Genomic DNA, 14,142 nt, shown 5'->3' with positions numbered 1-14,142 from the left:
AACATATTTATATGACTAAAGTCTTTAGAATTTTTCTCATTTTTTAAAAGGTAAATGTCCTTTTGAAAAATATAGATTATAGAAGAAAGAAAATATAGAAGAATTACAAAAATTTTATTTTATGTTGGATGATGGAAAATTAAATAATCCTTAGATTAACACCTCATAAAAATAATCAAAAAATAAGTTCATTTTTTTTAAATTTTAGCTGGCTTTAATTATATTCGTTTTAAATAGCTTAAAATGTGTACTTACACCATAAAATAATAATTTGATCTGTTTATGTTTTAAACATGAACTAGAGTTAAGTAATATAAAATACAGTAAGCATGAAACATGCATTTATAATTATTGGTAGTGTCTTGTGTAGAGTTGAGAATTTTAATAGTATTTGTCAGTTTGTTTCGTGAAATGCATTTAAATGCGCTGTAAAACTATTTTAGAGTCATCGAAATGACAATAAAATTCTTCTTTCTTTAAGATGAGAAAAATTGGGTTTCCAGCCCTTTTATTATTAAAGATTCAGGTAACTTATTGAGTTTTAAGAAAAAATTTGAAATGACATGTTTAAATTTAGGAAGATTATAACATTAAAGATATTGTACTGATAGTGTAATAGCCAAGCAATGTAACTGGTTTTTTTTTTCCATAAAACTGCCAATATCGTTTAAAGGAATATTAAAACAAAGCAAACAATTTAAAAAAGAAAGAGAAATTACATTTAGGAAGTAGCTAAATTGAATCTTTATATCTGTCTAACCAAATATGGAGAATATCTTTTTTTTTAATGGAAATATTTTTGACTTTCTGTATAATTTTATAAGATTGAAAAATACATTTTTTCTTTGTGAATGCTTGAAATAACAGAAAATTCTCTCCAGCCAAATTCATTAAATTAATTTGTTATCGTATAGCGTGTGATTCTGGTAATTGACCCTTCTCTAAGTATTAAACTTTTTTTTATATCTCTTCCCCCACCTCAGAAAAAAAAACACACATAAAAATAATAAGATGAAACATAAATGAGTTTTTATTTCTAAAAAAGCTGGGATAGTGAAAAATAATAATTTATACCTTTTCAAAGAAAGCATTTACCAAATCGGTAAAATTTTCTTAGCATTCAATTCCCAAAATCTTAACAGAAATAACCAATTTATAAATTAATGCCAAATTTGTTAAAAGAGGTTTTTTTTTTTTTTTGAGAAATTTTACAGAATATTAATTTTAACTACGCTAATGCTGCATTTATTAAAAAATAAAAGGGAACCAGAATTATTTATCATGAATCATTTAATGCTATCTATAGCAAGACAAAATAGTGATTACAATAGGCCAAATATAGAGTGGCTCAAACAAATGAGAGTACACCTTACTTTTACTTGATAAATCCGACTTCCAATATAAAAACCTTATTACCGAGAAGTGCAAACATGCTTTTATTTTTACCCATAACAAATGGTTTAATTTAGAGTAAAAATAATGAAAAATCAACGAAAAAATTCTAAGTTGAAAAGTTTCAAAAGCATTTTAAATAAACAAACTCAAATTTTTGCCTCAAAAAATTGAGAATACACCAACGAAATTTTTGCAATATCTCGCATAGAAACAAAGTGTCACTGTTAAGTTTCATGTCTTTTGGCTCTTACAATGGTCTCTAAACGTTGTGGTACCGATTTGACCAATATTTAGCGATATCTGAAAATATTTTATCCCGTTTTTCTTGCAACATCTGTTTTACACGGATTTTGTTTCTAATTTTGTGTTTTTGAACCACCGTTTCGAGTATGGCTCACGAATATTCAATGACATTGATATCGGGGTACTGTAGTAGTGTGTTTACAATGAAAAAACACCATATTTTGACATTACGTGCATTCTGTTTGAGGTCGTTGTCTTGCTGAAAAATGGAATTTCCATCTAAACCAAAATTTATAACACTTTTCTTCAGATTGCTGTGATCATATGGCTCTTCCAACTTGCTGCAGAAATTTCTCAAATCATAGGCAAAAGAGTAAGTGCTGAAGCTGTGCGAAATGCGACTAAACAAGACACATTGTTAGAGAGAAACTATTCATCAGATTGAAAATTCAGATTAGGCATTTAAAGTTTTCAAAATCTCATCAATTGCAGACCAATAACTGTTGAAATAAAATTATATTTAGTAATGAAAGAAAACTCAACATTTCTGGCAGTGGCAGCCATCGTACTGTACTGCTGCTTTGGATTCAAAAAAAAAATTTACGTCCTACAGGTAATCATGGTGGTGATTAAGTCATGATTTCAGGTTGCATGGCTTCATCCGGGGTAGGAAATTTAATTCTTATAGATGGCATTATAAACCATATGGTTTACTTGGATATACTCCTCAGCAATCTAAAGGAAAGTGCTAAAAATTTGGGTTTAGATGGAAATTTCATTTTCCAGTAGGACAATGATCCCAAACAGAATGCTCGTAACGATTTCGTTTTTCGTATGGTTTCTTTTTTTTTCATTGTAAAAAGCATTGACACACACTACCACAACACACCGACATCAATACCATAAAATATGTGTGAGCCATACTCGAAAAAGTGATTCAAAAACACAAAATTAAAAGCAAAACATATTTAAAACAAGTGTTGCAAGAAGAATGGGATAAAATATCTTCAGATTCCGCCAAAAATTCGTCTAATCGGTATTATGACGTTTAGAGACCATTATAGAGCCAAAAGACATGCAACTTAACAGTGACACTTTGTTTTTATGCGAGGTATTGCAAAAATTTCATTGGTGTACTCTCCATTTTTAAGGCAAAAATCTGAGTTTGTTTATTTAAAAAGCGTCTGAAATTCTTCACTTTAGAAGTTTTTTTTATTGATTTTTCTTCATTTTTATTTTAAATTAAATCATTTGTTACGGGTAAAAATAAAAACTTGTTGGTTCTTCTCGATAATGTGGTATTTATATTGAAAGTCGTATTTATCAAATAAAGTAAGGTGTACCCTCAATTTTTTGAGCCGCTGTCTGTCATCAAGATTACTCAAAAATCAAATATAAACGTATTTTTCAAAATCTTTGAAAACATATACGATAGGAGATTTTAAAACTTCAAATGAAAAATAATAACCAAAAAATTATCAATGACTGACCTGTCACAGTAAAATACTAGTATTACGGAATAATTCCAGTTAATACGAGTATTGCAACAGAATTCATATTGCAAAAAATTCTTTAAGACAAAAAAAGAACATTTTTACGAATATAAATGTCAGATACCTTTTGCAATGCGAATTGAAAAAATAAATCCTTATCTTTACAATCGATATAGGTGTTATTCCAATAGATTTATTTCCTGCTCAAGCGGGTGATATGACTAATGGGTGAATAACTTTTTCGAACCTTCTCCACCAACGAAATTAATTTGTGGGATTTAATGGATTCTTTTATTAGATTATCTTACTCTATCGTATATGAGATGCCAGATATATTGCTAAAAAGGAAGATGAGAATAAGTAACTAAAGGCAGGAAAAAGTTTTCCTCGGGGTTTAATATAAATTCTCATTTTAAAAGCTATCTTTAAAATTGTGATTATCAGTAATTTCTAGGAAATGTAAGGTTATGTAATCGAAGACACTATGCATTGTGCTTCTGGGGCGGCTATCGAGGCCGCCGCCGAATAATGTTTCTATATTATTTGAATACAGATTTTCTTGTTCATTTTTATAATTGGCAACATGTCATGCTGTTTTTTGTTTAGATATTATTATTCTGATATAATTCTGTAGAACTTTGGTAAAATTGATTGATGCTTGTCTCAGAAACATTTCTTTGTTTTATATTTAAGTGAAACTATTTTTTATTAAAATGAACTTCATAAAAATCAAGAAAGAATGAATGGAAAGAAAAGTAAACGAAAAGAAAAAATTGTGTCAAAAGTTTTCTTATTTTTTTCAAAGAGTGTAAAAAGGTAAAAATATTTCATAGCATCCAAAATTTAGTTCATCATAATTGTAACAAATGAAATTCATCATTTTGAAAATTGTTTAGAAAAGGCTTTATCTATTTCATCCACAAAAATAATGCTACATTATTATTTTATGTATTTATTATAACTTATAATAATATGTATAATTTTCTATATTATGATCTAACTTGCTGTTCCCCGGCGCTTTGTTACCGCAGAAGAAATAATTTTGGTAATATCGTTTGAAACTTGAGATAGCTATCTTGTTTTATTCGGAATGATAGAAAGAATGATATTTAGTTTCTTGTCGACTGCATTCAATGTCGAATAGATTCAATGAAACTGAATGATATATAAAGGAGAAGTATAAATAATATTTATTCTATTTATGGACTTTATTATTTAGTATACTTTAGGGTAGACATTTTTTTTTTCGTCTTCAGCTTTTGTTTTGCCGTCATTTTCATGAGCATCCAACATACAAATGACCATGTGAAAAACATAGATTTTCTAGGTTCAAAGTAATAAGTTGAAAGAGATTTATATCATCGGATAAACAGTACGGCAGCGCATAAAATACGAACAAATAAAAATACTTTTTTATATATTAAATATAATAATTGCATACTATCCATATAACCTTCGCGCAAGTGCCAGCAATAAGTTGGCAAAGTCTTAACGCTATCGGATAAACAATACGGCCGAACAAATAAAAATACATTTTTATATATTAAATATATAATTGTACTATGCCTATAACCTTGGCGCAAGTACCAGCAATAAGTTGGTAAACGCTATCGGATAAACAATTGTACTATGCATTTTTATATATTAAATATGATAATTTTATTATCCCTATAACCTTAGCGCAAGTGCAAGAAGTAAGTTGGCAAAGCTTTATTGCAATCGGATAAACAGTACGGCAGTGCATATAATATGAACAAACAAACATTCATTTTTATATATTAAAAATAATAATTGTACTACACCTATAATAAAAATAATAATTGTACTGTACCTTTGAGCAAGTGCAAGCAATCAGTTGGCAAACTTTATTGCATTCGGATGAAGGATACAGTGGCGCATAAAATACGAACCATTTTTATATCTTAGATCTTGATTTAATTGGCACCTTATCTAATTTGACTGTACAATGATAATCATCTGAATATCGATATGAATAATAGAATTCTATTAAACTGCTACATATAACGAATAAATCAAACATGTCTGCTACAATATTGCGATAAAGGAATATTTATTGGAAACATGATAAAAAAGGTCATGATTATGACTTTTAGCAGGAATGTTCCGTAAAGATATTTAAGTTACACAATGGCTTAAGAAGTAAAATTATTCAAAGGTATTAGCCAGCTATTTCAAAAAAGTTAGCAGGAAAATATAAATATAGGATACAATTGCGAATTCCATAGAAGTTTTGTAGGAACGTTCTAATTAAGAAGCATGGTATGTAAATAAAGATTACTGCAAACGGAGTAATTAGATTCGCTTCGAACAGAATTAAAAAAGAAAAAAACTAACAACCTCGTCGAAGAAATAAAAAAAAAGTGGATAGATGGAATCGATACAAGTGACAAACAGACTAATCGGATAAAAAAAAAGAATAAATAAATATTTATTTAGTATAAAAATATTGGATTATCTTCTTTTGAAATGTTCAGAAATGTAGATTGGAAATTAAAAATACGATGTCAAGGTGAAAGCAAATATTTACTGAAATATAAGGTCTGCTTTAATGATTGTAAATATTTTTTATTTGATGTTTCAGTAGCATTAAAATATGGTTATTTCAGTAAAAGATAAAATGCGTCTGAAGAGTCATAAATGCAATTATATAAATTAGTAGATAAATTTTTTTATCATTATTCCATTGAGATAATTTTATTTAATTCGATGATTACACATGAAAGAATTATCTTGTAATTACATTCATCTCGAATTTTTTTTTAAATTCTTATCTTTTATATAGATTATTTCCATTTTCTATTATGAGCGTATTGAATTCTATATTTATATTCCAAAATTTTATCTAAATGTCTGCGAATTATTCGACGTTTCTACAAAAACGGTTTTGGAAAATTATGAAAACAGGAATGGATAGGAGAATAGACATTTCTTTGCTCAGGTTTTGCAGAGATATTTAAGATAACTTTGATGTAGAATATTGGGGTTTTTTTCTGAGACAATAGACCGTTTTAATGCTTTTTGTGTGTTAATAAATGATTGTATCTAACTACTGTAATTTTTAAAAGATATTCACAGATAAAAATTTAATACCAATGCTTTTAGGATAAGCGAACACAACGTGAGAACATTTTATTTTAAATAAGTCAAATGCTCGGGTGGTTATCTAATAATATAATAAATTTAAGGCAAATTTCTATAGACATTAGACTTTTAAATTCTAAAGAAATAAAAAAGTAAAAATCTTAAACATTTTTATGAAATATAAAATTTATGAAAGACAGATAATAAAAGAAAAATTCTGATTTCATTTATTTGTATGTACAGTAATGTACAACATTTTTCTTGTTCTTAAGATTAACACTAGGGTTTGACGGTTTTTCATACCCGGTTAAAAAAAACGGTTTTTTTAAAATAAATTTGTCACATTTGAAAACCGGTTTTTAAGTTAAGAAAACCGGTTTTTCCTGAACGCCTGGATATTTCCCCTCCTCTTCTTCTTCTTCTTCAAAAAAAAAAAAAAATTGAATTTTATCGGTTGGACCAAATTGTTCAGCAGCTGAAGACTTAGGAAGTTGAGATGCCAATTTATTAACATGTGAAGATATATTTGAATTTCTGTTAAATGAACTAAAAATAGTAAACACTGAAATAAGTTTGAAATTATTATATGCTTTAGAAGAACGAATTTAAGAAAGAAGACAAGTAGAATTAACACCTCTTTTACTGTATTTGCAAAATCCACAAAACATTTCTAGTTCAGAGAAATTCTAGTTTTATTGGCTTCAAAACACGAAATTATTAAGTTATCTGGAAAGATATTGTCTAGAATATTTCCAAATCCTTATGTGGAAACCGATTCTGATAAAGAACAAATCAAAGAAACTACTCATTAATGCTTTTTTTAAAAAGAAGACATGGAAAAATCAATTCATAAGTTTCTATAAAAACCTAAAGGAAAACTTACAAATCTAAAGACATTGAAAGCTAAATTTTCATCATTTGAGGCAACGAATAAAAGAACAAAAAAACAACAACTTTGATTTGTTATTTGATGCCTTGAAAACTATAAAACCAAGCTTAATAGCTAGTGAAAGAGTATTTTCAATTTCAGGCAATATTGTGTCCAAAATAAGAACAAGTTTTAGCCACCGCTCAGTGGATATTTTATGTTTTTTTAAATCCTATTTTCTTAGGAGAAATTAAAATTTGTGAAAATAATATTAATATTATTTGAAATTTTTGTTTGAGTTTTCGTTATTTGTGTAAGTAATATGTATATGTGATCCTTAATTTTTTTTTATGTTTTGAATTTGATATTGATTTCGTTTTTTGTTATTTTATATAAATTAAGTAAAATATTTTTTCCCTATTCTATTTTTTTTTTGACAAAAATTTGAAAACCGGATAAAACTGGTTTTTTTGAAAATATAGAATTCGAAAAAGTTCGTTTTTGTATAAACCCTAATTAACACTAGAATTGCAGGTCATTTTGAAATGAAATCTGATTCAATTTCTCTTGATCATTTATTTATTTATAATTTTGATATTTCTGAACTTTTCTTGAAAGCTTACGGATATTGCTTAAAATTACTTTTGTTTATTTTAAATAATTATTTTTAACAATGTTGCTGCTGATATCTCCAATTATATCAGCCGGTCATTTTGATTTTATTCAAAAAATTTTGTTAATTGCATGTATTTTTATGTATTTCTTGTCTGTTTCTGTATGTAAATAAATAAACAGGTGCAGCTGTCACGAACCGATTTATATATTTCATAAAGGGCCGCTGTGGGCTTGTGGTAAGTTCTTGGCTTCGGAACTGGAGAATTTCATGTTTAAGACCCGAACCGTCACGTAAGCGTCTAGTGCACGTAAACGTCCTCCCGCTGGTGTGGTGTGGAAGCTTGGAGAGGGATGATGTCAGCTCAGGTGTCATTCTCGTCATCCTACCGCTGTTCTAAATTACGAGGTCTGTTTCAAAAAAGCGCTAGTGTTGCTTTAAACTGTAACGTTAATGTAACTAAATTAAACTATATATTTCATAAAACCGAGATAGATGGGAAACTAGGGGAGGAAAGGTTGAGTAAAATAAAAGGGAAGAAATAAATTGCAGACAAAGTAATTGCTCGTGCAAAGAAAAAATAATTGTTTTCAACGCAAATAGTGTATTGAAACTGTTTATCACGATAAAAATATTGCATCACATTTAACAGAGCATTGTGGCCGGCGTCCTGGCATAGGAGTAGCGCGTCTTCCCCGTGATTTGGGCGTCCTGGGTTCGAGTCCCGGTTTGGGCATGGTTGTTCTTCCATTGTTCCATCTGTCAGATGCGTGAATGTGCCCTCCTGTAAAAAGGAGTTGTGCAAGCGAATGAGTGATGAGTGAGTAACAAAGTCGTACTCTTGGCGCTACTATAAAAACAAGAGACACTCCCCCTCCAGCTTAAATCGCTGTCTTCGTAACAGTGGGCTTGTCCATGGCAAGTACCATAAAGGTGGGTTCACACGAAGCCAACTATTGCGCGCAATAGAAAGTCACACCCACTTCAGAAAAATCACGTGACTACTACGGGACAATGGCAAATGGTTGTCCCGTCGGGACAACTATTAGCCATTGTCCCATCGAAGTTGTCTCAACTGTTCACACGGGGACAATACAGGGACAACAGTAGAGAGACAACAATTGCGCGCAAGTGTTATCCTCGTGTGAACCCACCTTAAGAAACAACAACAACAGAACATTGACAAAGCACATGAGAAATCCAAAATCCAAATTAGTGTCTGTCACTCTATAAGTTAAATCTTTCTGTTTTTCTTTTTTTTTTTTTTTTTTTTTTGGATACTCGTAAAAGTTTTTGCTGATAACAGTCACTCTGTTTCCAATTTATGGTCAAAATTCTAAACTCCAACATTCTTGCGACAATGACTAGTAACAGATTTCTGGGAACAATAAAGCATTGGCGCTTTATCAAGAAATCAACAAGATCCCAAAGATTAGAAGCAAGGCCATTTGCCCTTGTTTTGGATGTTTGGAATGTATATTTATAGAATGTTGATTACATGTTATAAGTTGGGTAAAAATATAAAAATGAATGAACAATTGTTTTCCATGAAGAGTCTTTGCCAATTTATTCAGTATATACCTAAAATATCCAATAAATTTGATTATGAATTTTAGTTTGTTACTGATGCTGGCTCAAAATATTTACTGAATGGATATCCGTATTTGGATTAAGATGGAACAATGCCAGCAGAATAAATGGTAGGTGAACATCAGCTTTTCATTTGAACTTTAAAGCAACAATGAAAGATATCTGTAATTTAACTTTTTTTATTTCACTTAAATAAGTGAAATGGATAAAAATAACAGAAACAAGCTTTGTTTTCGCAATAAGTCTTATTAAAAGATAAACACCTAATTTGTTCATAAAAGCCGGAAACTGTATCTTTTCTAGTATGATTCCAAGCATGGAAATGTATCGCTTACGTCTTATTAAAGAAAAAAAAGAATAAAAATGTCCTAATGTCATACATCTAATAAAAAAAAATACCCGCAGTTTTGATAAAATATGAATTTGAATTTTTGTGAGCTGGCCAGTTCAGTTTTCCCTGGATTTCTTAGTATGGCTGCTATAAATTTTGTTTAATTTACTAGGCGACTACTGAATATAAAAAAATTAGTCACCAATATATTATGGATAAGGCAGAATAGCTTCGAATCTTGTTATCAAAATTCTTCAGACTTTATGCTTCTAACCGAAAGAAAAAATTGATGATTTTGGGACTCTTTTCCGTAAACGTAAAAAAATCTAATTTAATATATGCAAATGCAATAACATGTTGAACATTTGTAAAACCTGTAAAAAATATATTTATGAAATCTGTTCAGCTAAAATGAAGAAATCATTAATATGTGTACCTGTCCAACCGAATAATACAAGCAATACATTATTTAGTTTTAAATACGTTTATTTTACAGTAAACACTAATATCTATTATGGAAGCATGATAATCCAAGTGAAGCAATTTACAAAACGTTATCAAAGTTGAGAAGTTTCAAAACAACTAGAAGGATTTTTGATTCTTAACTTAAATAAATACTTAAAAGCTTTAACTTTGCATAATATTAGCAAACAGCATGTTCTTTTTTACTCGAAAAAAGCAATTAAAATTACTGCTGATTGTAGTTACCAATATATGGGAAACACCGTAAAACTAGTATTAACACAGCTCCTTTCTTTTCGGATTAAATAACTCTTAGAGATGCTGAAAACTTAGAACTTCTTGATTTCCGTTTCTTTTTTCTTTACTATTTCCGTTCTCACCTCTTTATCTAGTTAGTTTGATGCTTCTTGTAGCCCTTTGGCATTCAACTTTGAAATTTGATAACCCAGCGGTGGTATCAACAGATGCCAGTAAGATATATAGAGTGATTATAATTAAATTTCCCCTATATACAGCACTATACAACGTAAAACGGCTGAACGGATTGCAACAAAATTTGGTAAGTAAAAATATAAGAATACTCTCAATAAGTGTAGAGAAATTGTATATTTTAAGGAATATTAATTTACACAAACGGAAATCTTACAGATAAAGGATATTTATGTTTGTTAAACATAATTAAGAAATTTACTGACTTTTGAAATAGCCTTAAATAGAAATAATATCTTCCACATATTTATTAAGTTTTTAAAGATTAAAGTATTAAATACAGCTATATTTACTTAATAATAATACTGCAAATTATCCGTTCTTTTTTTTAATTTGTTTAAAGAGCTAATGCTTTATTTACAGAGAATGTGCCAGTTTAATTCAATTGAAAGATAATAAAGTTTAGTGACTTAATCTTTAAATCTTTCCTGAATTTGGAAATCATTGAAAGGAATTTTATATGAGCCCATTTTCAAATAATATGCAGTACGTTTGGTTAAGAATTATATCCACCAATACTTTATAAGCTTGTTACGTCTTCATTTATTTGATCTAAATGCAAACAAATAAAAGGATTCTTAATATTCCAGATTCTTTTGAATTTCAGAATTCTTGAAAACTGCAATAAGCATATTATACAAAATTATTTAAATTTTTGAATAATAAGAAAAATATATACTTATTTAAAAAAGCTTTTAACAATAAAGTTTACAAATATTTGCTTAGATATCAACTGCTCATTTTAATCAATTTAGTATTTGAAAATCAAATGAATTCAACAATTCGTTGAAATAAGGGATTTATTCATATTTAGAATTAAACTATAAATTACTGTTTGAAAGCAATAATGATATATATTTGAATAAGAAATAAAGAAAAATAACATTTGAGATAGAATTATGTTTATAAATTAGTTATTATGAGATCATAAAAGTTTTAGAACTTATAATCTAAAAATGACTTCCATTATTTGTCTAATTTTACTTTTTAAATTAAATTCTATACACATTTAAAACACAAATTCTTATTTTAAAGGTACTTCTAACAAAATATATACTGTTTCGTTCAGAAACAATTCATTATATATTTTAAATTATTATTTAGACTTTATAAAATCTTTCGATTATAAATACAAATCGGTTTCAAATTTCCATTTCATTTTTCTGACATCTATTCTTTGTAAATTAGATATAATATACAAACCTTTCAAATAATCCTAACTATTTTACATATAGTATTAAGTTTTCTATTGGCATTATTTTTTTTCTGTTAGTAAATGTAACGTAAAAAAGTATTTATTTTTATAAAGTATTTATCATGCTTGCTTAAAACTATCAATTTTTATTTCATAGCTATACATTTCATTAGATGTTGATCCCATTTAAATAAATATTTACAAGAAATCATTCAAAAAATTAAAAATGTATATTGTATCTAATTTACATCTATTCTTTGTAAATTAGATACAATATACAAACCTTTCAAATAATCATAACTATTTTACACATAGTATTCAATTTTCTATCGCATTATTTTTTTTTCTGTTAGTAAATGTACCGTAAAAAAATATTTATTTTTATCAAGTATTTATCATGCTTGCTTAAAACTATCAATTTTTATTTCATAGCTATACATTTCATTAGATGTTGATCCCATTTAAATAAATATTTACAAGAAATCATTCAAAAAATTAAAAATGCATCACTTATTACTCATAAAATAAATGAAGTTCAGTAAGTCATCTTTAAATCAATTTAATTACTAAGTACCAACTTTTATTTCAAATGCTTAATGAATAATTTAACTCTTAAGAATAATACAGAAAACTGAAATAAAAACTACAAGTAGCATTTAAATTATATACCACGGTTTGATTTTTTTTTTGCTATAAAATATTAACATTACATTGAAATTAAATGTCTGTTTTAAATAAATAGCAGAATTTTGATATTTTATTGCATACTCTTTAGAATTTAGTATTGTTTCCAGATATCATACAACAAACTGAATTAACTTTTTAGATATATTCAAAGATATCTTGGCATATTTTTCTTTCAAAGTGTATTTTAAATTATCTTTGAATATTTTATAATTTCATTGCACAACCTTTTCGAATATGGAACAAAAATTCTCAATGAAACTGATTCTTGGAAAACAGGAAGGAGTATGGAAGTTGCTATTTAAAACGATAAAGACATCGTATTGCTATACTACATGCCATTTGTTTGGAATCATTATCTTGCTGAAATATAAAATTTTTCCCAAGCCAAAATATCTTTGACTTGGAATCATTTTTACTTGGAAGGTATCACTTTCCTTTAAATTTTACTTTAATATATCCAATTAGTATTTAGTATTGCCAATCCCGCTGGAATTTATAGCAGACCCTTTTTAGACTTAAAGGTTTAGGATTTTAGGAAAGCAGTATTCAGTTTCCGCCAAACCAAGTAACAACCAGTACTAGCAAAAACATTAAATTATATTTCATCTATTAAAAAAAAATCTCTAAAAAATTTTATGACACTAATTGATGCGATTTAACAATTTCTAGACGATGGCTTTGATTTTTCTTTTGCCTTTTTGATTCTTTTCCGTCCACTTGACTAATCTGGCCGCTTTTGTCATGATATCTCTTGCTGCTTTGGACACAAAGGCTCTTGCTAGATGTTTCTACAGCAAGTTAAGTAACATTTACTTTGGAATTCAACTCCATTTCTTATAGTATATTTCTTTCATAATCTGCCCTTGGTATCTATTACCTTTCTCTGTCTTATATTTATTTTCAATCAATACATCCTTTTGCGCTTTTCAATAATTTCCTGGATGCCTGTGACTTTATCTTATGAAATTTAGTAATTTCCCTATACTTACCACTTTTTGACAACCTTAAAACATTTTTCGAACATCAATACTGGTTCTTCTCCGAGATTTCATATCATCGTCAAAGATATATATATATATTCTCATATTTTAACATAAAATTTGTATGGTAGTAATTCTAAGTTTCAGAAAAATCTAGCAACTTTTAATATAATATTTTTACTCTTACATATTTACATAGTTAAATGTTCTCTTTTTCAAGCAAAATCATAAATCTTCATACAATGTGCCTTTTATATGTGGTGTCCTGGCCTAGGGATAGCGCGTCTTCCTCGTGATCTGGGCTTCCCGATTTCGAGTCTTGGTTCGGGCATGTTTGTTCTTTAACCTGTGGTCTGTCTGTGAGATGTGTGAAAGAGCCCCCACGTAAAAAGAGATTGTGCAAGCGAGTGTGTGAGTGTTATCTTCATATGAGCTAGAAATCAAACATCTGCCCTTGGGTGTTCAGGGGCCTTTACCCTCAGAAACTACTGCACCAACTCGGCTTAAATCGCTGACTTCGTCAGATGGCTTGTCTATGGCAAGTGCCATAAGTAACAACAACAACAACGTTTTATATTTGAAATTTATCAAATAAAGATTTTTTTATTAAAGAAAAGTATTATTCTTTTAATTTTTGGAAATACTGTGCCTGTATGATTAATTATTATCTTTAAGAGATTGATTGCATTCTTTT

The 14,142-nt window shown here is 28.4% G+C and overlaps 1 protein-coding gene across 1 annotated transcript in view; it reads left to right on the top strand.

The window, feature by feature from the left end:
* The window catches only part of LOC129961970 (agrin-like), a 309,476-nt gene that overhangs the window by 124,715 nt on the left and 170,619 nt on the right, over positions 1-14,142 (top strand). The gene's annotated exons all lie outside the window — the stretch shown is intronic.

The sequence above is a fragment of the Argiope bruennichi genome, chromosome 2, assembly GCF_947563725.1.
Source record: "Argiope bruennichi chromosome 2, qqArgBrue1.1, whole genome shotgun sequence".
NCBI classification, from domain to species: Eukaryota; Metazoa; Arthropoda; class Arachnida; order Araneae; family Araneidae; genus Argiope; species Argiope bruennichi.
This window is presented reverse-complemented; position numbering and strand designations above follow the sequence as displayed.